Genomic DNA, 27,398 nt, shown 5'->3' with positions numbered 1-27,398 from the left:
TAAATTGGTTTGTCATTTGGCGGAGCTCTGTTTATAAGGAAACATTTTGCTTGTTCTTCGCGTGCTTGTAAATATATATGGGGGGGTGGGGCGGGGAAGAGGGAAAAAAGCGGGATAGAGCATTTGTGAGAGGATAATAGGGAGAGGAAAAAAACTAGGAGAGCTTTGTGTAACAAGGACATTTTCTCTCATTTTTGTGTAGCTGTATAGAGAGGAGACTGTCGAATTGTGCTGAGGGGCTCCCCGAGTTTCTGGACAGGAAGATAAATAAGGGTAGGCACAAAAAAAAAAACGAGGAGAAAATAACTGGATACAAAAGAAAAAGAGGCTGAGACTGAACTGCGGCGCGGATTGCTCAGTGAAATGTGTGTGAGACAGACAGTGAGAGAGTGAATGAGAGTGCTGCCAGCTGCAAAGTCTTCTCTATCCGTCTAACCTTCCGAATGAAAAGTGCCCGGGACTGAGGGAAAACTAGGTGGAGCTGCACCCTCCCACCCCAGTAATGGAGTGAGGGAATGAGGACATGAAAGGACTGAAGTAAAGCAGTGTGCCGTCAGTGCCTCCATCCATCCTGATGGCAGCTCCTAAGGACATCCTGCTGCACCTTCCATTACTGAAGGAGACTTGCTGCAGACAATAAGCCACCGCCTTTTCTCAACTTATACAATTCTTCTTACCGGGGAAAGAGAAATCGAGAGAGAAATGAAGCCGAGCTGTTATTTGGGGTGGATTTGAGATTGCCTGTTCGGCGAATGGATGGGAGTCTCTACGCTGCTGCCGCCTTTTGACTGCTTCTGAATCAGGATCCCTTACCCAGCTGGACTCACTTTCTACAAGGAGAACTCAGTCTGGCTGTGTGGTAAGGAGAAAGAAATTAGGATTTTTGCACACTCACTATATATTACGAAGCATCGCCATGCTTCCTATACGCATACGGTTCCTACATTCACTTATTCGTTTCCTTTCGCAAAGGCTCGTTTGAGATTTTTATGTCGCGATAACCGTTTTCTTATAACGTCGGTTGCTTCTTTTTGCTTTTGTGCATTCTTTGAGAAATGAATGTTGAAATTGTTTTCCTAATTTACACGATTCCAATAGAAATCGACCGTATTTCTTTTCCGATTGATTTCTGCTCTGGATGGTGTACGTGCGATCTTCATGTATAAGCTGCAGAAATCACGTCCTTTCACGATGTTCGGAATACTAATGCAAAAGCATATGTTCGGTTGCGAAAGTAGTTATCCTTATTTACAGTATATTTTATTTTAAATATTTTTGGATGAGCGATCCCCTGCAGAAATACCCAGTCTCGGAATGTTGTTTGTATTAAAGGAGTGACGCTCACTAATAATGATAAAGGGTTTAGTTCACAGCCCTGGGATAGTGGAAATTTATTCAGTTGGATTGTGGCACTCTCGGGAAAGGGATGGTTTCTGCTGGACTCGACCACACAGTACGTGTAAGCCTGTGCGTTTATCTGAGTTTCATTTTATTCACGTAAACGTTTATTTTCTTGATTGTGTTAGTTGATTCTTGTGGAAGAATGCCACATCGGACTGTCCCCAGTACTGTGGTCCAGATCACCATTTACCCATGTTGGTAAAAATCTCAATTGATGTTTTTCTTTCGGATTGAGACTGGATTAAACTCCAGTACAGTATGTGTACATTCTAGATTTCCCAGCTGTTGAATCAGCTGCACATAACACGAATTAATCAAATGAAATATATGGCCACTTAAATATATGGCCTTTTCGTCATGAATGAAGCATGAAACGTGTATGTCTGTTAAAATGTGTGGGAGATTTGTATAGTCAAATTGAGGCACTTGTATTTACTACCTTCTTTGACAACATTGTTAGCCCATGACTGTGTAATGTGTTTTTCTTTTAATAAGTAAAGATAGTGGGGGCGGTTTGGGTAAGGTGTTTACTTGCTCAGCAGTTTTAGTGTATGTGTTATTCAGTCGAGGGAACAGTATTGTCTTGGTAACTCTGCATTAACTTAAGCCTGTGAGAATAGCGAAGAACTAGAGTTTTTTTTGATGTTCTGCTTGGCTGGGTAACCTGAATACTAAAAAGCATTCCATCAGCAGCTGACCCTGTTAGCAGTTTTTCAATAGCACCCTATTTTCTAAAGCTATTGCAAGGGTCTTAAGGAAGAAAAAAAAGGATCCTGATGACTCGATCTGAATAGCGCTCACTGCCAGCATGTTTTGAGTGGGGGCTAGAAGGTGTTCCCCCTTTGTAAAGGAAACTATCCACCATTACTGCAGCAGTAGCTGTCATTCTATCGATTGTAACCAGGGGCAAATTCCATTCATTTAACTTGAGCTGTGTAAAGAGATAGCTTATTTTGTTCTCTAGGGTGATCAACTGGGTGTGAGGAATCAGGTTCATTGTGTTGTGCTATTTCTGACAAATCATGCATTTGCATGAAAATGAATTTCTCCTTTATGGACTGAACTGCATCCATTTGGTCACGACAGCACTGTAATTCCATTTATCCCTCAGGCGAAGTACTGATTTGGAGAAGGTGGAATGTCTGCATTGAGGTTTTTAAAATCTGTTCGGGACAAACATAACTTAAACGAGACCTGGCGTACAATTTAGAAAATTAGCCTGCAGTTGTGTGGTGGGCCTGACAAATTGCGATTGAAAATCAATGGCTAAGTACTGGGGAACTCTTATTGCACAAAAATAAACATTTTTAAAAATGTACTACCATTATAATTGATAGAGTTTGTCAACTTGTGCTGCTTAGAGGTCTGCTCAATCAGGTGGCAGAAATGTGCAGTAGTAGTATTGGCAAATACTTCTTCTGTCCAGAAGATTCTTGTATTAGAAACCTAATTTTTGCCTTTCCTTTTTACCCTCCTAGGAACAGGAGTGGACCATTTAGCCCCCTTGAGACTGTCCTGCATTTGAGGAATAGTCCATGCAGCTAGTGCGATTACAGTTGCAATTCTAAACTTTGATATGCACCTGCACAAATTTGAGATTTTGTTTAGAAATAATATACAACAAAGCTGTCATTAAGATGCTTAAGCTAAACACGGTTATACTGGACCCACATAGGAAAAAACAATTACTGAAGATAAAAAGAATGTAGTTACAGGGAAAGGGCAGAAGAGTGGGACTAGCTGAGTTGCTCTTACAGAGAGCCAGCATGGACTTGATTGGTTACTGCAGAGGAGGCCATTCAGCCTTTCTATGATTCTAAGAAGGCTTCTAATGGGCTTCTAAAAACACCAACATGATTGTTAAAAGCACATTTTTGAACATGGTTGGAGATCTTTTTTTTTCAGAACATGAATAGGCATATTTATTCAAAGGGGTTAGGACAGAGAATTGTGTCTTTTTTTTAAACTAGGGGTTTAAAAAAAATTGAAACTATGTTTAAGTTTAGGGCCTTGTTCTGTTGTTCTGCGGAGAGTTCTTCCTGACTTCGGTTTGGGAATCTTTTCAGCATTGCACTAAAATTGACATGAACTGATAACTAAACTGCATGAAAATAGAAGCTGAAATCTGTACGTGATTGTAGCAATCTGTTTTTACATCACACTTGCTGTTGTCATAGTAGCTGTGTAACGTTAATAGTGCAGCCATTTTGGTGTTTTTTTTTGTGGTATTATTCTTGTAGTAAGTACTAAGAATCCAGTTTAGATACGGGCCTAAAATTTGATTGAACCATTGCCAACCACTTTTCAAAGTCTAGCTCAAAACAGTGGTGGCATATTTGTATTTAGCTGCATGTGTGAGATGCCAGTAACCTGTAATGCTGGTTTAATCCCCCCGGCTCCCCCCTCAGTTTATGAGCCCATTTGATGCAGTGGTGAGTTTGACGTTTGACTTTTTTTTTCATCCTAATACATTGATTCTTACTATGATCCAGCAACATGTTTTCAGAAGAGCAATTTATCAATTAGTTATAGTTATTGGGTAAGAATATCGTAAAACCGAGGCAACTGGACTAGAATCGAACTGCAGTACATCATTTAAAACTGGACTGTGTCTCTATGGAGCTTTCATTTTCTTCACAGCTTGAGCCTGTTCATTTTAGGTATGTGGCTGTTGGGAGGCAGAGATGGTTGTTTCTACATTTTCGGATTTTTGGGAGAAGATGTAAGTGATGAATAGAAAACTTCACTTTCCAGTCGCCCAGGGGTTGAGATACTTTTCAACTCTACGGAGCTGAAAGAAACCAATCATCAGCTTGTTTTTATTATCAATGTTTTTGTCCCTCTAGCTTCAATCCTTCCTTTTTTGTTAGCTTTCTGAATTTCTATTGTAGTGTTGCTTCATCTCTAATCTGAATCAGAGTGTCTTTTATCTTTCACTTAGAATTAATTTAATTGATTTCAAGTTGTGGGTGAGTGAAAAGCTAATAAGTGAATTCTAAATGGTGATACTTTTGTTTTGCATATGGTGAGCAGGGTTGATTTTTGCCATGCACCACTCCCACCAACGACACCTGTCCCCCCAACCCCCGCCACTAATAATCTTCTTTTGAAAGGTTCTAAACCTAGCTTGTTCCCACTCAAAATACCTTCCAGCAGTCACTGAGCAGGACTTTGATGTTTTGTATCTGATAGAACAATTAATGCAAGTCTTTAATTATGATGCTTCAGCATTGGACAATGGTTGCAGAAATTAACCTTTTAAGTTCACTGTGTTCCTATTTCATAAAATAAGAACCAGTTGCTGCATTGCAATCAGGTACAGCTATAGACTGTGCAGATTCTTTTGACTAGACATTCCAAGTAGCTGTCTATTCTAAACCAAAGGGGCCACAAAAATCAGTAAAATCCCAAAACCCTATTCTGTCACAGAAGAAGGCATTAATTATTAGGTTTTTGCAAGATGAGTTCAATAAAATTCAGTTGAGATCATTCCCAAATGACCTAATAACTTATCTGTACTAGTAGTACTTGTGATTTATGGATTTCTTGTGTTTTTGTACAGTATGTCTGCTGTGATATTTTGCATAAGAACATTAAATCATCCTTTGTGCAGTTTCGATGGAAAGAACAATGCTTATTGCTAATATTTGATAATGATTCAGTCAATATTGGCAATCTTTATGATAGTGGATGGGGTTGAAAGGGGGAGGAGATTACTGAATTTTGTTTCTCTGCCCACTTATATGTGGGAATGTTTGAAGTGCTGCTATGTTGTAATTCCCTCTGCTTCTTTGTCATGCCACCCTGGATCTTGAGAGTCAGGGTGGAATATTGTATCCCACTATTAGTTTGTATCCCACTATTAGTTTGGCCAGCTGTCTTTTCATTGCGGCTCCCTAGTAACAGCCCAAGGGAAAACAACATTTGAGGAATGTGTTTAGACAAATCTACAATTCAAGGGGTAGAACTTTTAGGTTGACATGTGGACACACATTGGACCCGATCAGACGCAAAATCACGCGAGGTGGCGTCGGGTGAGTGCCCCGATGTCATCTCGCGCGATAATTCAGTCGGCAGGCACGTGCAAAAGTCAGAAGCGCGCCTGCCAACAATTAAGAAGCAAATTAGTGCAATTAAAGTTGTAATTGTCTCCGATTTTTTGTGGTCCGTCTAACCTGCTTGTTGGTGGATGGGCGAATCGGCCAGGCAGACTTTGCATTTTTCATGAAACCTCATCCAAGGTGGGAGGAGGTTTCCATAATTAAATTGAAAAAATAAAAATGCCTGGACAGAACTTTTATCATGTTTATGATCAGGTGACTGATTGTGATGTGTGAACATTTTTTCCTGACTTTGTAAACTTTATTTATTGCTTTTAGAGCCTTCAGCTCCCTGAGGTAGCTTTCTGCCTTCAGGGTGCTTTCATTCAGCACTCGCCCACACTTAGTCAGCGCCAGCCCTCTTCCCACCCCTACCCTGGCAGCGCTGAGCATTTCAGCATGCATGCTTCACGCTGGCTAGCCGTTAATTGGCCAGCGGGCGTGAAATCGCGGTTGGGGGCCAACCGTGGATGGCAGTCCATTCCCCGGCCACTCCCGGGCCTACACGCCAACCTAAAAATCCTGCCCAAGGTCTTTTTCTAAGGAATAAACTTCAGATATCGTAGTGCTGAAGTTGTTTGTTGTTCGCATAGAAGCAATTGAGGAAACCGAAGTGGACATAATCATAATCAAAGTCTTGAAACTACCTCCCTATCAGCACTGTGGGTGTACCTGCAGCACAAGCACTGCAACGGTTCAATAAGGCAGCTCACTATCACTTTCTCAAGGGCAATTAGGAATGGGCGATAAGTGTTGGCCTAGCCAGCAGCACCCACATTTCATGAATGAATAAAGTTTAGCGCTGATTGGTTGACAAATTGACTCTGGCTGAGACACAGAACCATAGAAAAGTTACAGCACAGAAGGAAGCCATTCGGCCCATCTTGTCCATGCCAGCCTGAGGACACCCAGGTGCCCTTTCTAATCCCACCTTCCTGCACCCAGTCCATAGCCCTGCAGCTTACAGCACTTTAGGTGCAGATCCAGATACTTTTTAAAGGAGTTTAAAGTTTCTGCCTCTACCACCAACTTGGACAGCGAATTCCAGACACCCATTACCCTCAGCGTAAAAAGTTCTTCCTCATGACCCCCCTACACCTTCTGCCATGGAAAAAGAAACCAGCCAATGCTTGCAAAACCCAAAACAAAACTTCCACCATTAGATGTGATTCCGCGATTGGGCAGCACTTGCTGAACAATCCTGAGTGTGCTAATAGCTATACTAACAACCAATTTAAGATAATCATTTGAGCTCACAACGTCACTCATTTACGCTTGCTAGAAGTGACATGCATTCATTTGCAGGGAACTGATCTCTGCAAACAAAACAAATATGTTCAAGCCTTATGTCTTTTTTGAATTACCTGGAAGCCTGTGAAGCCTATAATTCCCTGTTTTCTCCACGGCAATGCCTCAGCCAATCAGTCGACTTGCCAGCTAAGCAGCATCCCTTTTCTCCTATAGTGTAAATTGTTGTGATCTTTTGAAATTTGTCCTATGAGTGCAAGATGAAAAGCTTCAGGAACATATCTCTCTTTTGGGCAATAGTCAGCTTCTAATTGTCTTTACCAACCACCTTCCATATCCCTTCATTCTTTTTTCTTTAATCCACCTATGTGTGAGCCTTGGCTCAGTTGGTAGTACTCCTGCCTGAGTGAAAATTTTATGGGTTCAAGCACCACTTCACAAAATCTAAGTTGACACTCCAGTGCAATACCGAGGAAGTTCTATGCTGTCAGAGGAGCTGTTTTTTGGATGAGATATGAAATTGAGGCCCCCTCTGCCCTCAAAGCTAGATCTAAAAGAAGAGTGGTGGAATTTTCTCTTTGGCCTGATCAATGTTACTCTCAACAAAGTCACTTTTTAAAGAAAAAACGGATTTATTTGCTCATTTTCAATTGCTGTTCGTCGGACCTTGCTGTGTGCAAATTGGCTGCCATGTTTCCTATGTTCATACAGTTACTACACTTCAAAAGTACTTATTTGGCTTAAGGCACTTTTGAACATTCTGGGTTTGTAACAGGACAGGGAAGCAGTCAGTGCTGGCTGGGAGAGATCATTTTGAAGAACACCTCAGTCGTGATTCTATGTTTAACTTGAACATCCTCAATATCCCTTCTGGCTTCATCTCAGCATTACCCTGGTACAGATTGAGGTTGAAAAAGCTATTCAGCGGTTGGAAAACAACCAGGCCTATGAAATCCCTACTGAAGTTCTGAAACACGGTGGAGATACACTCCTGGCATGGCTACACAACCTCATATCCCCCATCTGGGAATAAAAGTGCATGCCAGGGAAGCAGGGATGCTGTGGTGGTGACAATATTCAAGAAGGGAGACACGTCCGATTCCGATCTGTTACAGGGAAGGTCAATGCAAGAATTTTCCTCCCAGTGGCTGAGAACCCCTTCCAGAGGTGCAGTGTGGTTTTCACCTATCAAGCAGCACTACACATGATCTTCACCATGTGGCAAATTCAGAAAACGTCCAAGGAACAGCACCAACTGCTGTACATGGCCTTTTTCGACCTCACAAAAGCCTTTGAGTCTGTCAACCATGAACGCTTATGGAGCATCCTCCCCAAATTGGGTTGCCTTCAGAAATTTGCTACCATCCTCCGCTTACTCCATGATTACATACAAGCCGTGATCTGTACCAACGGAACCACCACAAACCCTACCTCAGTGAAGATTGGGGTCAAACAAAGATGTGTCATTGCACTAAAACTCTCTTGTCCATCTTCCTCACCACAATACTGCACCTCATCTCCAGCAAATCGCCTAAAGGTGTGGGGATAGCCTACACAACAGACGTTCAAACTATGTCTCCTTCAATCCAAAACCAAAACTACTCCAACCTTCGTCACTGAGCTTTAGTATGCAGATAATGCTTGTGTGAATGCTCACTCAGAAACTGAGCTGCAAGTCACTTTCAACCCCTTCTCAGAAGCATTTGAGAAAATGGGCCTTTCACTAAACACCTGGAAAGCTATGGTCCTTTTCAAACCAGCTCCCACAGCACAACTTCATCGATTTAAGATCACTGGTGAGATCTTGGAAAATGAGGACCATTTCATGTATCTTGATGAAGGCAGACAAAGACAATGCCTTCCTTTGCCAACTCAGCTTTTGGCCAACTGAGGAAAAGAGTATTTGAGGACCAGGATCTCAAACTAGAGACCAAGGTCATGGTTTACTAGGCAGCAGTGATCCCTCTGTATCTGCATACTTCAGAGATTTGGACAACCTACAGCAGGCTGCTCAAAGCACTGGAGGAGATCCACTAAATCTTTATGAGATCATCCAAATCTGGTGGCAAGAATTGCAGCTGAACAGTAGCGCTCTCTCCCACATCAACTTTCCCAGCATTGGGGAAATCACTCAAAACCAGCTCTGCTGGGCGGGACATGTTGTTTGTATGCCCAGCACCAGATTGCCAAAGCAACTGCTCTACTCAGAATTTGGTCATGGCACGAGACACCCAGGAGGATGGTGGAAATGCTTTAGGGATGTTCTCAAAGCATCCCTGAAGAGGTCAACAATTCCTGCCAACTCATGGGAGTCCCTGGCTTCTGACTGACCAAAATGGAGAAGGCTTATTTGGGAAGGCATTGAACATATTGAGAGACTTCATTGGAGGGAGCACACAAAGCCCCAAACAACCTATCTACCCAACCCTTCAAGCACCACCTCCATGTGACATAGTCTGTGTATCACGGATCCAAACCAGAATGGAAGCAAGTCACCCTCGATCCTGAAGGACTGACTAAGAGAAGGGAGATATAAATGTAAGACTTTTTTTTCACCTATCCATTCTAATCTTTGACATTTTTGCCTTTGCTGTTAGATCACCTCCCAAGATTTGTTGCAGAAATAAATCTTTTGATGCTTGAAATTTAGGCATAAATGGAGGTAGATTTTCTTTAATTGTGGCATGTTTTCTGAACCGAGATGGATCATGAACATTTGAAACAAGCACAGTGTTGGTCTTCTGTTAACTGTTGAAGGTATTTCTAGCATTTAATTCAGTGAGAATTTTGGCTTTGGTTTGCTTTTTAGCTGGAAACTTATTTACTGGGTAATTTGATTGTGGCTAAAGGCACCTCATACTAACATTGTTCTGTTATTGAGAACATTGGCAGTGCATCTTTGTGCCCTGATACCTGGAGCAATGTGCAGATTTTCCCCTGTTCCTGTTTGTGGTTCATGGGAATAGGCAGTGGAAATTTGTTGCAGCTCTTTGCCTTAACAGAATAGCTGGTTGTTGTTTGCTTAGAATCAAAATGACTACAAAACCTTTCAATAGGGGAACAGGTTTCTTATCTATTTCCAATACTCGTGCATCTTGAAGAGCCCAAATTATGTCCCTTCAAGGAATTTAAAATTGAACCGCCCACAATATAGCTGTAAATGACAATTTTGTTATTGCTTTGATGTAGACCTTACGAACACGTGTTAGGGTCTGGCAAGAATAATTTAAGTTTTATAATGCACAGTGCTTTACTGTATCAGCTTTTTAAGGTAAACTTAAGTGTAATTGCACTGTGTGTTTCTAAACATTGTAATATGAGTAAAATTGTTACTTTGTACATTGATTAGCGTACGATTTGACAGTTTTCTTATCTTAATTCTGTAGTCAAGTTTAATTTTATTTTGTCATCTAAATTCAACACTTAAGCTGGGCACATTTCTGTTTTTCTAGAATATGTCACGTCTCTCAGAAGCTTCTGTCCCCTCTATCTTCTAGACACATATTTGGAAAGGAATCTAGATCTGAAGTGTGCGTCACTGCTTGTTAGTGTCTTGTTCATTAGGTTCAGTTTTGGAGAATTGCCTTGCTGTAGATTGGAGCTTTTTTTTTATTGACTTATGCATTATTCATCCTGTCCCAGATGACACCAGGATTCATCTAGGCTAAAATTGCACACAATAACTAACTTAGGGATGGGGGAAAGGGGGAGGCAGCTGTAGAGGAGATAATGTATCCTCACCCACCTTCCTTTTTGTAGTCATGCAGATTGTGCACCTGTAATTACAAATCAGAAAGCAGTATAAAGAATTGAATACATGTTTGAAAAGGAAATATTTGCAGGGGAAAGAGCAGAGAAGTGAAGCCAATTGCTTAGTTCTGTCAAAACTTCAGCTCAGGCCTCCTATGTTGTAAAATTCTATGGAGTCATAAGGGACAAGCCCATTTGCACTGCTGTTTGTAGAATAAAAGTAAAGGCAGCTTAATCAGTGTGGAATCCATTGTAATTGATATTGGCCATTGCCCTACTTATACTTAAGAGTCAATATTTTCTTGGAAAACCTTAGTGGTGCAATTAGCATCATGAATGAAAATACTTGATTTTGGCATGAAACTTATCAAAGGAAATGGTTGAAGACTAAATTAGCTGTGTGTTTTCTCATGCTGACTGTTGAGTCAGTTAAGATTTTACTTATTCTCGCTTCAGTAGGCTGGCACCTTTTATCCTTCTGTGCTTGTGTGGTTAGCTTCTTTGTGTATATCAGTTACATATTAAACCTATACTCTTGAAAGCTGGAGAAGTGATTAAACATTCAAACCATCTTTCATTTTGTATAAAACTTAAAACTTTTTATTGTCTTTGGTTCATTTTTTCTTTAAGCCCAGGGACCTTTAAGGCAATAGGAGTTTCCAAGAATTGTTCACATGGGGTATTTCAATGTAATATCCTATATGTGGACCTGTTTATCTGATTTTTGTCTTTTTTTGGTAATTTTGAACTGTTCCATTTTGCAGTTCCATTTTTTTGTACCAGGTTCCTCTGTTGTAGTGGAATGGAATGTTCCAAAGCTGTAATTGGGCTAATTGTAGTGCAGATTCTGTCAGACTGTCCTATAATTTGTTTTTAAAGTGCATCTATTTGAAAATAAAATCATTTTAGAGCAGATGCTTTGCAAGCAGGTGCACAATGATAAATTAATCCAAACACCTAGTAAAATAAGATGGCTATTACTTCACCTGAATCATGATGAAACCAGTCTCATTACACAACTGCTGATTAAAACATCCATGTTACAGTGCTAAATTATTCACCAAAGAATGAAATTATTCACCAGACTTGTTTGTGCCCAATATTTGAGTGTTAATCTTTAGAGATGGTTGAAACCAAGTGAATATAGTGCCCAGGAAGTTGATCTTAAAAGGTGTGATAGAACAAGCCAACTATTGCATAAAAGTTGCGCAATGGGACTGTAAAGTAAAGCATTACCAGACAACAAGTGTGAGTTAGTAATGAGCTCCAACTTGGAGTTGTTTTTTCAAGAATCCACTCAGGCCAAATAGGAACATAGGACTTAGAAGCAGGAATAGAAAGCTCTACTTTGCCATTTGATAAGATCTGATTGTGGTCTCCACTTTCCTGTCTGACCCCCATAACCCTTGACTCCCTTGCCTGTCAAAATCTCTCTAACTCTGCCTTGAATAAATTCAGTGACTCGGCCTCCACTGATATCTGGGGAAGAGAATTCCACAGACTAATGACTCACTAAGAGAACACAACTCTCCTCATTTCCATCTTAAAAAGGAGACTTCTTATTCTTAAACTGTGTCCCCTAGTTCTAGATGCCCTCACAAAGGGAAACATCTTCCTAGTCTCTACCCTATCAAGTCCCCTCAGGATGTTATATGTTTCAGTAAGATCATCTCTAGTTCTTCTAAACTCCAGTGAGTAAAGGCCAAAACTGTTCAACCTTTCTTCTTACGATAAGCCCCTCTTCCTAAGAATGAGTTGAGTGAGCCCTCTGAACTGCTTCTAATACACTTATATCCCGTTTCAAATAAGATGACCAAAATTGTAGACAGAATTCTGGATGTGGCCTCACTAATGCCCTCTGCATCTGCAGTAAAACTTCTGTACTTTTATATTCCATTCTCCTTGCAATAAACACTAACATTCTATTTGTCTTCCTAATCACTAGCTGTACTTGCATACTAACCTTTTGTGATTCATGTACCAAGACTCTCAGATCCCTCTCTACCACCTAGTTCTGCAATCTCTCTATTTAAATAGTATACTGCTTTTAAGGACACAAGAAATAAGAACATAAGTAGACCATCCGGCCCCTCGAGCCTGCTCCGCCATTCAATATCTTCTTGTGTTTCGATTTCCACATTCCCAATTAACCCTGATAACCTTTGATTCCCTCGCCTAATGAGAATCTATACACCTCTGCCTTAAAAACACACATATATATGTGTAGTTCAGTCATACGAGCATATGAAAAAGAAGCATGAGTAAGCTATCCAGCCCCTCGAGCCTTCTCTGCTGCGCAATAAGATCATCATGGTTGATCTGAATGTGGCCTTACTGCCATTTTCCAGCCTACCTCCTATAACCTTTACTGTTAGTCAAGAATCTATCTACTTCTGACTTAAAAATATTCAATGAACCTGCCTCTACCACTCTCTGGAAGAGTATTCCACAAATTCATGACCCTCTGAGAGAAAACAATTCTCTTCATCTCCTTCTTAAATAGGAGACTCCTTATTTTTAAGCTGTCTCTCCTCATAATGGTCTCTATCACAGGGGAAAATATCCACCCAGCATCCATTCTGTCTAGTCTCCTCAGGATCTTATATGTTTCAATAAGATTACCTCTCGTTCTTCAAAACTCCCATGAATACAGGTCCAACCTGTCTTCATAAGGCCGTCTCTGGAATCAGTCGAGTAAACTTACTCTGAACTGCTTCTAATGCACTTTATGTCCTTTCTTAAATAAGGAAACCAAAACTGTGAACAGTACCCTAGGTGTGGTCTCACCAAGGCCCAATACAACTGTAGCAAAACACCCCTACTTTTATGTCCCATTCCCCTTGCAATAAACAACAACATCCATTTGCCTCCCTAATCACTTGCTATATCTGCATGCTAACTTTTTGGGATTCATGCACCAGGACACCCAGATCTCTCTGTACCTTCAGAGTTCTGCAATCTCTCCATTTGGATCAAGAGTTGTGCAACCTTTTTGCATGAGGGATCACATTTCAATTTTTTTCTCACGCAAGGGGCCAATGTAGAAATCAGAGAAATAAGGTTTGGCACAACATTAAACATGAATTTCAAAAAAAGTTGTGAAGAAATGAAACAACTTGCTGAGCAAAAAAAACAATGTTAAAGCAATAAATTATACACATGCATATTCAGTCTCTCTCTCTCTCTCTCTGTCTCTGTCATAAGACCATAAGACATAGGAGCAGAAATTAGGCCATTTGGCCCATCAATTCTGCTCCACCATTCAATCATGGCTGATAGGTTTCTCAACCCCATTCTCCCGCCTTCTCCCCATAACCTTTGATCCCCTTACCAATCAAGAACCTATCTATCTCGGTCTTAAATACACTCAATGAGCTGGCCTCCACAGCCTTTTGTGGCAATGAATTCCATAGATTCACCACTCTCTGGCTAAAGAAGCTTCTCCTCATGTCTGTTCTAAAAGGTCTCCCCTTTACTCTGAGGCTGTGCCCTTGGATCCTAGTCTCTCCTACTAATGGAAACATCTTCCCCACGTCCACTCTATCCAGACCTTTCAGTATTCTGTAAGTTTCAATCAGATCCCCCCTCATCCTTCTAAAATCCATCGAGTATAGACCCAGAGTCCTCAAAGGTTCCTTATATGTTAAGCCTTTTATTCCTGGGATCATTCTCGTGAACCTCCTCTGGACCCTCTCCAGGGCCAGCACATCCTTCCTGAGATACGGGGCCCAAAATTGCTCACAATATTCTAAATGTGGTCATGCCCATGCCGACACTTACGCCCACTGGGCTCAGGTAGTTTGGAGATTAAATTGCTGAGTAGAGGTTTGATTTGGCTGTGCAAGTACCAAGACTCTTTCTCCCCACCCTTTCTAAAACTCCCAGCTGTCTTGCTGTTGCTGGGTTGTCCCTCTGGGCCCCCTTATCTGCCTCACTGGCAGACAAACTACTTAGGATAAGGCCTTCTGATTTGGTCAGTGGTCAGGGACAGGAGGGTGTGAATGTGAGTGAGGCTGGTAAGGGGACCTGGAGGGCAGGAGTGCAGACTTTGTAATTGTCCAGTAGGTTTGAGGTTTCCTCAGCTTGTTTGGATGTGAGTGGGGTCTGCAAGGTGGATGAGCAAACTGACCATGGTATAAGAACCCATTCAAGTGCAGGGAGCATAAAGGAATGTGGTGGTAGTAGGGGACAGTATTATGAGGGGGATTGACACTGTTCTCTGCAGCAAAGAGCGATATCCAGACGGCTGTGTTGCCTACCTGGTACTAGGGTCTGGGACATCTGCTGAGGGCTGGAGAGGAACTTGCAGAGAGAGGGGGAGGATCCAATTATCGTGGTCCATGTAGGTACCAACAACATAGGTGGAATCAGGAAAGAGGTTCTGCAAAATGAGTATGAGGAGCTAGGCACTAAATTAAAAAGCAGAACCTCAAAGGTATTAATCTCTGAAGATGAATAAGTGGCTCAAAGACTGGTGTGGGAGAAGTAGGTTCTGGTTTTTAGGGCACTGACACCAGTATTGGGGAAAGTTGGGCTGCACCGTTGGGGTGGTTCACACCTGAACTATGCTGGGACCATTGTTTTTGCAAATTGCGCAGCCAGGGAAATAGAGAAAGTTTTACACTAAATAATAGGGATCAAATGTGGGCAGATGTTGTATATCAAAGAATAGAAACAAGAGAAGAGAGGAAAATATTAATATGGGAAATGATAAACATTCCATGACAGGAAAGGACAAGAAAGTGCATGTCTAAGAGTAAATCAACAGGTAAGGCTAGAGGTTACAAAAATAATAAAAGTAAGACTCTCTTTCTGAATACAAATGAACAGTGCAATTAGAGATTAATAAGTACGATAACCATTGCAGAAACATGGCTGCAGAATGGCCTAGATTGGACCTGAATATTGAAGGGTATGTGCTTTTTAGGAAGGGTAGGAAGTTAGGAAAAGATCGAGGGGTGTATCTGTTAATTAAAGATGACGAGCACAATAGAGGCTGATGACCTAAATTCAGGAAAGCAGGATATAGAAGCGGTTTGGGTAGCAATGAGGAATGATAAAAGCAATAAGTCACTTATGAGAGTGATGTACAGGCCTCCTAACAGTAATCACACGTTAGGACATGTATTAAAGAAGAAATCTTGAGAGCTTGTCAGAAAGGTTCAGCGATTATCATGGGGGATTTTAATCTGCATATGGACTGGAAAGATCAGATGGGCAAAGGTCGCGTAGGTGACGAATTCATGGAATGTTTTCAGGATAATTTCTTAGATTAGCACATTTTGGAGCCAGCCAGGGAGCAGGCTATACTAGCCCTGGCATTGTACAGTGAGATACGGTTAATTAATTACCTCATAGTGAAGGTGGCCCTAGGTGGTAGTGATCATAATGTAATTAAATTTTACATTCAATTTGAGGGAGCGAAGAGTGGTTCGAAGATTAGTATTTTAAATTTAAATAAGGGCAATTATGAGGGCATGAAAGCAGAGCAAGCGAAAGCAAACTGGCGATTTAGGTTAAGGGAGGTCAATAGAGATGCTGTGGAAGGCATTTCAGGGGATATTTCAGAATACACAGAATAAATACATTCCAACAAAGAAAAGTTCCAAGGGGAGGATCCACCATACATGGTTAACTAAAAAAGTTAAAGGTAGTATCAAACTTAAACAAAAAGCATATAGGCCAGGATCTTTAGGTTGGCGAGCAGGGGGGGGTGGGGGCAGGACCCACTCGTAGGACGACGTCGGGCGGCAGGAACTCCCGATGTCATTTCAATTTTCAGGTCAGCGGAGGCGCAGCTGAATCAGCTGTGCGCCCGCTGACCTGTCAATGGCCTATTGCGGTCATTGAAAAACTCATTAACATCATTAATGGACCTGCCCGTCCAACTTTAGAGTTGGCGGGCAGGCTGGGAGCCCTGGCTGGTTTCAGAAAAATCATGAAACCTCATCCATGGGTAGAATGAGGTTTCATGAGGGTTTTAAAAAAAATGTAATAAATGTTTGATTTAAAGTGATGGACATGTGCCACCTTATGTGACAGTGTCACTTGAGGGGACATGTCAGTGAAATTTGATTTTGGTACATTTACCATTTTTAAATTTGGCGCCAATCTCCTTGAGGCAGCATTTAGCCTCAGGGAGATGAGTGCACTCCCTTGCGCACATGTGCGAGAGAGCGCACTCCAGGCTGAGGGAAGCCCCCCCTCCCCCTGCCTGCACAGGGAGTGCATAGCACTTCCTGGCGGACGTCACGCTGAGCGGGTCTTAATTGGCCCACCCATGTAAAATGGTGGCGCACCCCCGATTGGGGGCACCGATTGGAGGCGCACCTGCACGCGCCCGCTCCCACACTCTTCTCCTCCCCACTGACGGGGGGAAAATTCTTCCTATAATTGAACAAAGGCAGGTGGCAGTTCAAAAGATTGGACAGAATATAAAAACAGCATTATATAAAAGAAAGATTAATAAGCAGGGGAAAATCGTTGTATGAGAGAAAGCTAGCTAGAAATATAAAGACAGACAGTAAGAGTTTCTATAGATATTTAAAAAAGGAAATAGTTAACAAAGTGAGCATTGGTCCTATAGAATGTGGGTTTGGGGAGAAAATAATGGAATATAAGGAGATGGCTGATGAATTGAACAGGTATTTTGCATCGGTCTTCACTATCTGGGATACAAGTAACATGCCAGAAATGGCTACAAGTCAGGAATTTACCTCAGAAAATTACAATCACTGGGGAAGTGATACTACAGTTTTATCTGCCAGCAGTGCTGTCCAGTCCACCTCAGACAAGTCCCTTCTCATTTCTGCAAAATTGTCTTCCCCCAGTTCAAGACTTTTACTCAGACTTTATCTCTGTCCTTTTCCATGGTAATGCTAAATTTAACTGAATTGTGATCACTGTTTTCGATATGGTCGCCAACTGTCACTTCACCTGCTTGCCCTTCTTCGTTCCCCAATATTAAGTCTAGAATTGCATCTCCTCTTGTTGGGTTTGTCACTAATTGGTTGAAAAAATTTTCCTGGACACACTGCATGAATTTTTCTCCCTCAGTGCCCCTTATATTGTTTGAATCCCAGTTGATATTAGGATAGTTGAAGTCTCCTATTATTATTGCCCTCTTGTTCTTACAAGCAGAAATTTGCCTATATATTTGTTCTTCTATCTCCCTTTCACTATTTGGGGTTCTGTAGTATACTCCCAGTAGTGTGACTGCCCTTTTTTTACTTCTAAGCTCAATCCATAAAGCCTTGTTTGTTGACCCATTTAGTAAATCATCCCTTCTCACAACTGGAATTGATTCTTTAACCATTAATGCTACCCACCTCTCCTTTTTTATCTCTTACTCTATTGTGTCTGAAGACTCTATAACCAGGGATATTAAGCTGCCAGTATTGCCCCTCCTTTAGCCAGGTCTCCATTATAGCAATGACATCCTGCGGCCATGTGTCTACCTGTGCCCTTAACTCATCTACCTTACTTGTAATACTCCTTGCATTGAAGTGTAAACAGTTTAACCTGTCAATTTCCCTTTGTAAACTTTGCTTCTCCTGTAACTCTATGTCTGTGACAACGTACCTAGCTAATGTTCTACCTCCATTTTTTCTGATCTGAATCTGTCTGTGATTTTTTTTTAAATTCATTCATGGGATGCAGGCATCGCTGGCTAGGCCAGCATTTATTGCCCATCCCTAATTGCCTTTGTTCAGAGGGTCAACCACATTGCTGTGGGTCTGGAATCACATGTAGGCCAGACCAGGTAAGGATGGCAGATTTCCTTTCCTAAAAGATATTAGTGAACCAGATAGGTTTTTCAGCAATGGTTTTGAGGTCTTCATCAGACTTTTAATTCCAGAATTCACATTTCATCATCTGCCCTGGTGGGTTTCGAACCTGAATACTAGTTCAGTGACAATACCATTATTCCACCACCTCCCCATCTCTCTGCAGTTCCTTGCATAATCTTTCACTTGCACTTAGCTGTATTTTGAACACTGAATCTGTGGAATAGATAGAGAGATATGTATGTTGGACAACCCTGATTTAGATAATACTTTTTTATTTTTCCTGCCCAGTGGATAAGTTTACATTTTCCCACATTATGCTCCATCTGCCAAATTTTTGCACTCACTTAACCTATATATAACCCTTTGCAGACTCCTTATGTCCTCTTCACAACTTACTCCCTTACCTATCTTTGTGTCCAGAAAATTTAGCAATTATACATTCAATCCCTTCATTCAAATCATTGATATTGATTGTAAATTGTTGAGGCCCCAACACTGTTCCCTGTGGCATTCCACTCATTACATCTTGCCAACCCAGAAATGACCCATTTATGCCTACTCTCTGTTCCCTGTTAGCTGACCAATCCTCTATCCATGCTAAAATCTCACTCCTACATCATGAGCTCTTATGTTGTGCAATAACCTTTTATGTAGTGCCTTGTTAAATCTAAAGTACGCTACATCCACAGACCCTCCTTTCTCCACTTTCCTTGTTACCTCCTCAAAGGACTCCAATAAATTAGTTAAACATGATTTGTTCACTCTTCCTGATTTCATTGAGATTTTCTAAGTGCCCACTATAACTTCCTTAATAATAGATTTCAGCATTTTCCCTGTGATAGATGTTAAGCTAACTAGCCTGTAGTTTCCTGCTTTCTGTCTCCTTACTTTCTTGAATAGAGGAGTCGCATTTGCAATTTTCCAATTTGATGGGTCCTTTCCAGAATCTAGGGACTTTTGGAAAATCAAAATTAATGCATCTGCTATCTCAGCAGCCATTTCTTTTAAGACCCCCAGCTGAAGTCCATCAGGACCTGGGGATTCAGTGAAAAACTTTGGACAATTTTTTTATTAGAAAATGTGCTGAGGCTTTTTGTCTAATTGTTGAAAATATATATAGCTCAAAAGCTTGTTGCCATAGATGCTAAAGGACTAGTACTGCAATATTTAGCTGCTTCGAGCTGAGCCTGAAAGCATTGCTATTTGCAAATGAACAGACTGAAAACTATCAATTCGTTGTATGGCCTCATCGGTAGTACAAAGCTTTATTAGCAACAGAGGGAGCTATTATGACAAATCTTGGGGAAATCCCATCATCCTCAGCCACTATAGAAGCTTCACCATGGACTGCAGCTGAACCAGTTTACATAATGCTGGGGTTGTGTTGTGGTCTGTTTACTGGTTTTGGGAGTATAGTCCCTTTTATTGTGGCGACTGATCTGCATGATTTGCTGCGACAGCAGGTCATTGTTTAATTTCATGTGTTTGAACTGGTTGTTGAAGTATTTCAAATAGTGCAAGTGGACCAGAAGATTTTTATAGATTAAAGCAGACCACAGACTCCTCACTGTTATTCTGCTTTCTCTGACTCACCAGTATATCTGAATAATGAAAATTTGAAATCAGCAAGCAGTTTGAATAGAATTAATAGGTGTTCGATGTATAGGTGTATAACAGATGAGCATGCTTTTGGAAGTCAGTATGTACAATACTGATCGACACAGGCCCATTAAGATAGGAATACCTGATCAACAAATAAATCCTCTCACAATCTTGATAATTATTCCTTGGAGATGTGTTAAAAATATATATAATATACTTTTATGCTTGTCCATATTTTTAATGGACTGTTGTATTAGAAATTCCCTCAACAAGTTGGTTACAAACCACAATGGCTACAAGGGTCAAAAATTGTTCTATCCAAGATTTAATACACTGTTGTTACAAATACAAAACTTATAGGATTATGGCTTGGAACTATCCCTTTAATTTAAGGTAGAATGGAAGAATGAAGTTCAGCGATGTGACCTGCTCTGAATTCTGCCTGACAACAAGCCTGGGTGCTTTAGTTGCCAAGGCAACAAGAGTGCCCCAACTCAAGAAACATGCTGAGAGGGTTCAGGACTTTCACATCTGTAGACAATGCTAAGAGCAGTTGTGCTGACTGTACGTAGACAGTTAGTATCCAAGTCTCACAGGGATGTGTTAGGAATATCAAGTTTTATAAATGGTTGTACTTTAAACTGCCTGTTTAATTCCAAGAGTTGGGATTCTAGAAGATAGCTAATTAGCATTTCTGCCTGAATACAATGCTTCACTTTGCCACAGAAATGGACTTTGGGAAGGGAAATGTCCATAGAATGCCATTATAATATTGGGCTGTAGGTTTTCTAAGACATCCCTGAAAGCCACAGACAGAAGTCAGTCTGCAGCCATCTGAGAGACAGAAAGAAAGCAGGAGCTAGAGGCAACTTGTCCTGCACCTGAAGCAGAGAAAATGCCGAGTCTATTTCAGCACTCAGTTCATGCTCTGATTGAAGAGACTGAATTCATGAGGGTTTAAAGGAGGGTGGAAAATTCACCTAGCTTGGACTGGAGAGAAGGAATCTATAGTGTAACCCCTAACCCTCACAGTGAAAGTCAGTTCTGGGATTATAAATTACTTGGCTGGGAAAGGAAAAAGGAAGCCATTGGGAGGGAAGAATAGCTTTGGACTGGCTCTGGGAGAATAAACTTAAGTGACAGTATATAGTGTAATGTGGCAGAGGATTTTTGGTTGTTTTAAATGTTTTAAATGGGAAATTTCTTTTCTGTACTAAACACAGAAAGTTCTGGACGTACTCGGGTCTGGCAGCATCTGTGGAGAGAGAAAAAGTTAATATTTAGACTTTTTGCTAATTTAGAGTATAAATTGCCTACAAAATTCTGTTTAGACAAAATTCTGACTAGATTCTGTTCTGATGAGTCATACGGATTCGAAATGTTAACTCTGTCTTCCTCCCCACAGATGCTGTCAGACCTGCTGTGTTTTTCCAGCAATTTTTGTTTTTGTTTCTGTTTAGACAATGTTGCTTTCAGTTTGTTTATTGTGGTAACGGTCTTAAAACTTGATATTTTGTTGTGTGATCCTTCCAGTCAGTTACCGGAAGTGCAAATATCTTTTTAAAAGTTATTGGTCTCCACAGGAATAGTAACAGTAACAATGTAAAGCTTCAGTTAACAGAGAGCAGAATTAGAAATTTGGAATCTATATTGAACTCAGCGTATATTCAATTTCTATGCAGTTAGAGATACAAGTTCTAACATTGACTTGTGTGGACTGATATTGGAAAGATGGGGATGTGGAAAGCAGTATTACACAATGTTGGACAATTATTTTTTTATTTTCAAAATCTCTGATGACAACTTATAATGTTGTTCTTTGGAAGTTTTTGATGTTGATACAGGAACAACAACTTGTCTTTATATCATACAATTAATATAGAAGCTAGCACAAGGTGATTTACAGAAGTGGGATGAGGAAAACAGTTTAAGGGAGTAAACAAACATGCTAAACTATGGTGCCAGAGTTAGGAGAGGTGAAAACGTGGTCGAAAATATGGGCTTCACGAAGATTTTTTTAATGAATAGAGAAGTGGATGCCTGAATTCATTCACGGGTTACAAATGCCACTGGCAAGGCCATCAGTTATTGCAAGTCCCTCGTTGTACTGATGAAGCTGGTGATGTGCCTTCTCCTTGAAATGCTGCAATCCCTGTGGTGAAAGTATGCCCACAGTACAACCAGGCAGTGAGTACTTGGATGTTGACCCAGCAGTAATGACAGAACAGTGATTATATATTGGAATGGTGTGTGACAAATGCGCATGCTAGCTTTATCCTTCTACGTGATGGAGGTCAAGGGTTTGGGAGGTGCTGTAAAAGCAACCTTGATGGCTAGTTGCAGTGCATCTTCTAGATAATATACAGTGGTGGAATGGATGTTTACCGTGAAGAGCAAAAATGATGTAACAAACTTTTCCTCCAATAATATTAATGCCTTCAAAACAAACGTTTTAGCCATTGTGGCATAAGAGGAAATTTAGATTTGTGCTAGACAAAGGTATTGAGAAATATAGAGCCAAAATGGGAAGATAGAATTAAGATACAGGATCAGCAAGTTACTGTTTATAGGATCAGCTATGGAACAGGTTTGAGGAGCTGAATGACCTACTGCTGTTATGTATGGCCTGATAACTGTCATCTTTTATCGCTGAATTTGAAATAAAACCTAGTATATTGTGGATAGCTAGGAGAGGCCAGCTTTTTATAATTGAATTGCTGTAGGATACTGTGATCAGCTCCAAGATATTTTGTTATACACACACAATATAAGTTGACAGAAGAATTACATTATCAGACATTGATGCTACAGGTGTTAAGGCCTTGTATAATTATAGTAATAAACTCAAAGGTGTGTTTAAGTAGTACAAGAATACACTGTGAGGTTAGATTAACTGCTCACCATAGCCTCCTTCCCAAACTAACCTTAGTGTGCATTAATCATATATAATGAACATCTTTATGGGAACTCAATTAAACACTTAGCGTAGAGCAAAGAGCTGTGGGCAACTGGCTGATATGGAAGATTATGGTTCCCCTGTGCTCTGAAAATGAATTTTGCCAGTTTTCGAAATCTCGATCTGTTTAAAACCACCCTGTGAGCTGTACTTTTGTGAAAACATTTCTTCTCATTCTAAAGTATTTTATTCCAATTCTTAACACAAATTCAAGAAAATGCTGTTTTATTTTCGATCTTTTTGAGTCTTTCAGTTTCGCAAGTGGCATGTTTCTAGAAACATAAAGGTCCTTATGCAGACTCAAGTTTTGAGATGAAAAAGGATGAAGCATGCCAATCTGTATTTTTTTTATATAACAAAAATGACTTTCAAGCATATTGTGTAGTCTCGGATGATGCTGAGGAAACTGATTGGTAACATCTGCCATATGTTGGAGTGTTTATTGAAGACCTCCTGAACTAATTGGAACACACTAATTTGACTGCAGCGCTTGAAAGCTGGCCCCATCTTTGATCCTTGGTTTGGCCTAGTGAGACTATCTCTGCTAGGACTAGGATTATTAGTGCTACAATTGGCTGTACTATCCTGAGATTTGGAAGTAGGAAGAAGTTGATTAGGGTTCAGTTCCTGATCACTGTGCACACGTAAGGGCATCAGATATGATGTGCACACAGTCAAATAGCTTGCTGGTATACATAGCCAAAATTAGGACATGAAGAATGCGACTGTAACGGACAGTGATCACTACTCGTGAATTTGTATCCCAGCAGCAAGTCATTCCCTTGGGGGATGAGGGGGAGAAAGTTGAAAAGAAACTAGATAACATACAAAGCATGTGTACTGTGTTAAGGATCTAAGAAAAGCTGATTGCAGTAGTTCATTTCCAGTTGTGGGTATATTACTGCTGTTTAATCATTCCTTCAACATTTTAAAGAACCTTGCTCACTTAGTGTAGAAACTTGACTTTTTAATTAAAAGGGTACTGATCTTTGCCTCTGGGTTGGATTAGCTCAGCATCATCCTGCGGTGCAGATATTGTCAATCAAGTTTGATAGGATGGACAGGAGCCAATCAGAGTGCTGAGTTGTTGGTGTGTTTTATGGGATTGATCGCTATAGCACTTCAATGAAATTGAATTTCCTGATCACTTGCATTTGCTTCCCTGAAATGTGCAGCAGCCGTTAATGGCCACTTTATTAATCCTAATCTGAAAACTTGTTTCTGTGCAAATTGAAGTGGGAATGCTCCAAAGGTTTATCTAATAGCCCTAATAAATTTAAATGTGCAGTTTATTTGAAGATCAGTGCATTATGGGATTAGTCTGGGCAAAAGGTAAGTCCCAGAATCTCAACTAATTTAGGCAATGCACACCACCACCTTATTCAGCTGCTTAAATAAAAGACAGCAGCAGATAAGCAAACTCATTTTGTAATTGCGGTATCACTAGATCCCAGGTCTGCAAAATGTTATTGTGCCATTTGGCCTGTGGCATTAAAATTTAGAATATTGTAAATTTGAAGTGTTGTAATTTTGTGCCATATCTGATGTCAGTTTTGCATGCTATACTTTGTGCTATTGGAATAAACAGAAACTGAGATTGATTGATAGAATATTTGTAGAGAAGATTATGCTTGAACCTAGCTGCATTCTCTGAAAGTCCAGTAAATATTCAATCTTTCACTGTAGATTTTTTGGCCTGGATATCCCATGTGTGAGATTAGTGGGATCCTTTCTATGGAGGGGGGGGAGAACCCATTAACTCAGGGGTCATTCTATTGAGCTTGCTGTTTCTCAGTTACTTTATACAATTATTGTACAATGATTTGTTTTCTTTGAAAAATCTGTAAATTTGCAAGTGACATTGCAGAGACGATTGTGTGGAATGCAATATATATCTTCTTTCAAAAACAGATGTGAAGAGTAAACTAAATTGTTCTTAAATTGGCTTCAAAATTGCTAACTGTTTCTGTCGGAGGCTGAGCTGGCCCCATCCAGAATGTACCAAATTGGTACACGGTTCAAACTCATGGTATCAAATACCCTGGATTCCTGACCTGTGCCCTGTTGAGGGATGATCCAGATGTATTTTAGGCATTTATACAGGGAGAGGAATTTGAGAAACCTGAACATCCAGTTGCTAAATGTTTCCAGGGCTCTTGTCTTCACATCTCTTCTAAGGAGGTCCATTCTGTATGTTAGTCCCTGTTTTTGCCTGAATTCCTGACATCAGTCCTAAATTTGGTTAGTTTTTGATTAGTTTGAACTAGACCTTTCTTTCCAAGTTTCTCCAATGTTTCCCACACCTCTGAGATTAGTGACCAGCCTTGGCACAGTGATTGGGGCAGGCTGGATGGCAGTAGTCCCTGTGCTCTGCCCTGAATGTTTGAATGTCTATCATGTGCTACAGCAACAGGAATGGGTATGTTTGCTCAAGTACTGATCAGAGTCAAATCAGTGTGATTTCTACTGAATTGCACTCTATAGGTTAGGTGATCTGGCATTTTACTGGCTTTGTTGGTGCACAACAAGGCTACAAACATGTTTAAACAGCAGAAGGAGCATGCTATAAACGGAGCTAAGCGATCCCACAAACAATTAATTGGATCAAAGTTCTGCATTCCTGCCATATACAGTTATGAATGGTGGGCAGGCAATTAATCAACTAACCAGAGGAGGACGATCCACAAACACCACCATCCTGAATGATAGCAGAGCCTAGCACCTCTGAAGCATCTGCAGCCATGATCGGCCAGAAATGCTGAGTGGATGATCCACGTTGGCCTTGTCTTGAGGTCCCCAGCATAACAGATGCCAGTGTTCAGCCAATTTGATTCACTCCATGTGATATTGAGAAACAGCTGAGTGTATTGAATACAGCAAAGGCAATGGAACCCCAATATCATCTCAACTATAGTGCTGAAGGTTTGTGTTCCAGAACTAGTCATGTCCAGAGCCAAGTTGTCACAGCACTGACTATGCAGAAAATTGCTCAGCTGTGTCCTGTCCACAAATAGCAGGACAAATCCAATCCGAACAGTTGCCCACCCCATCAATCTACTCTTGATCATCACCGATAAATGGAAGACATCATTGACAGGGCTACCAAGTGGCACTCACTCACCAATAACCTGCTCAGAAATGCTCAGTTTATGTTCAGCCAGGACCACTTGACTGCAGTCCTAATTACAGCCTTGTTCCAAACATGAACAAAAGAATGAATTTCAGACATGAGGTGAGAGTGGCTGTCCTTAACAATCAAGGCAGCATTTTCCAAGTGTGGCACAAAGGGATCCAGAATTATTGCAGTCAGTGGGAATTGGGGAAAACTCTCCATTGACAGGACTCATACCTATCGCAAAGAAAGGTGGTTGTGGTTGTTGGTATCCAATCATCACAATCCCAGAATATCACTGCCAGGAGTTTCTCAGGATTGTGTCCTAGTATCAATCTAGGGGTGGTTACCATTGATCAGAAACTTAACTGACCAGCCACTATACGGCAACAGGACATAGGCCAGTGGAATGAGCAGACAAGTGATAGTTGGTAATTAATACAGAGAAGTGTGAGGTGATGCATTTTGGCAGAAGAAGTAAGTAAAAGCAACATACACTTAATGGGATAGTTCTAAACAATGCACAAGGACAGAGGAGTTCATGTGCAGTATTATTTGGAGGTTGGCAGGACGTTTTGAGAGTAGTTAACAAAATATATGGGATCTCGGGCTTCATAAATAAAGGCATTGAGTACAAAAACAGGCAAGTTAAGCTGAACCTTTTTTAAAGCACTGGCTAGGCCACAACTGGAGTGTTGCATCAAGTTCTGGTCACCATACTTTAGGAAGACACTGATAATTCTTGAGAGGGTGCGGAAGAGATCTACCAGAATGGTTCAGTGGATGAGAAATTTTAACTGAAAGGTTAGCTTAGAGAAGCTGGTGTTCTCCTTGGGGCAAAGAAGATTGAGGGGAGGTTTGATAGAGGTGTACAAGATTATGACAGGTTTTGTTAAGGGAGATGAGGTAAAACTACTTCCATTGGCTGATTGTCCAATTGTGCTGGTACACAGGCTTTAGGTTTTGGGCAAGAGATACAGGGGGGAAATGCGAGGAAGAATTTTTTTTACGCAGTGAGTGATGATGACCTGGAACTCGCTGCCTATGAGGGTGGTGGAAACAGAGGCAATGAATAATTTCAAAAGGAAATTGGATAGGCACTTAAGGGAAATAGTCTTGCAGGGTTATTGGTACAGGATGGGAGAATGGGACTGAATAGATTGCTTTACAGAGAGCTGGCATGGAATTGATGGGCAAAATGGCCTCCTTCAGTGCCAAAATGACCCTATGATTCTGACACAAATACTGTGTTTGCAAGAGCAGGTCAGAGGCTGGGAATTTTGTTGGAGTAATTGACCATCTGATGCCCCAAAGCCTGCCCATTGCCACAGTGCACAAGTCGGGAGTGTGTTGGAACACTCTTCACTTGCCTGGATGAGTGCAGCTCCAACAACACCCAAGAAGATTGACACTATCGAGGACAAAATAGTCCGTCCACC

At 40.9% G+C, this 27,398-nt stretch overlaps 1 protein-coding gene across 2 annotated transcripts in view; it reads left to right on the top strand.

Annotated features, from left to right (window-relative positions):
• The first annotated feature begins 379 nt into the window (after positions 1 to 379).
• Positions 380 to 27,398, top strand: part of adgrl3.1 (adhesion G protein-coupled receptor L3.1) — a 928,790-nt gene continuing 901,771 nt past the window's right edge. For both annotated transcript variants that reach the window (XM_041185670.1, XM_041185669.1), the window contains exon 1: positions 380 to 859. The gene's annotated coding sequence lies outside the window, so the exon portion shown is untranslated. The remainder of the gene's footprint in view (positions 860 to 27,398) is intronic.

This window comes from Carcharodon carcharias, chromosome 4, assembly GCF_017639515.1.
Source record: "Carcharodon carcharias isolate sCarCar2 chromosome 4, sCarCar2.pri, whole genome shotgun sequence".
Taxonomy (NCBI): Eukaryota; Metazoa; Chordata; class Chondrichthyes; order Lamniformes; family Lamnidae; genus Carcharodon; species Carcharodon carcharias.
This window is presented reverse-complemented; position numbering and strand designations above follow the sequence as displayed.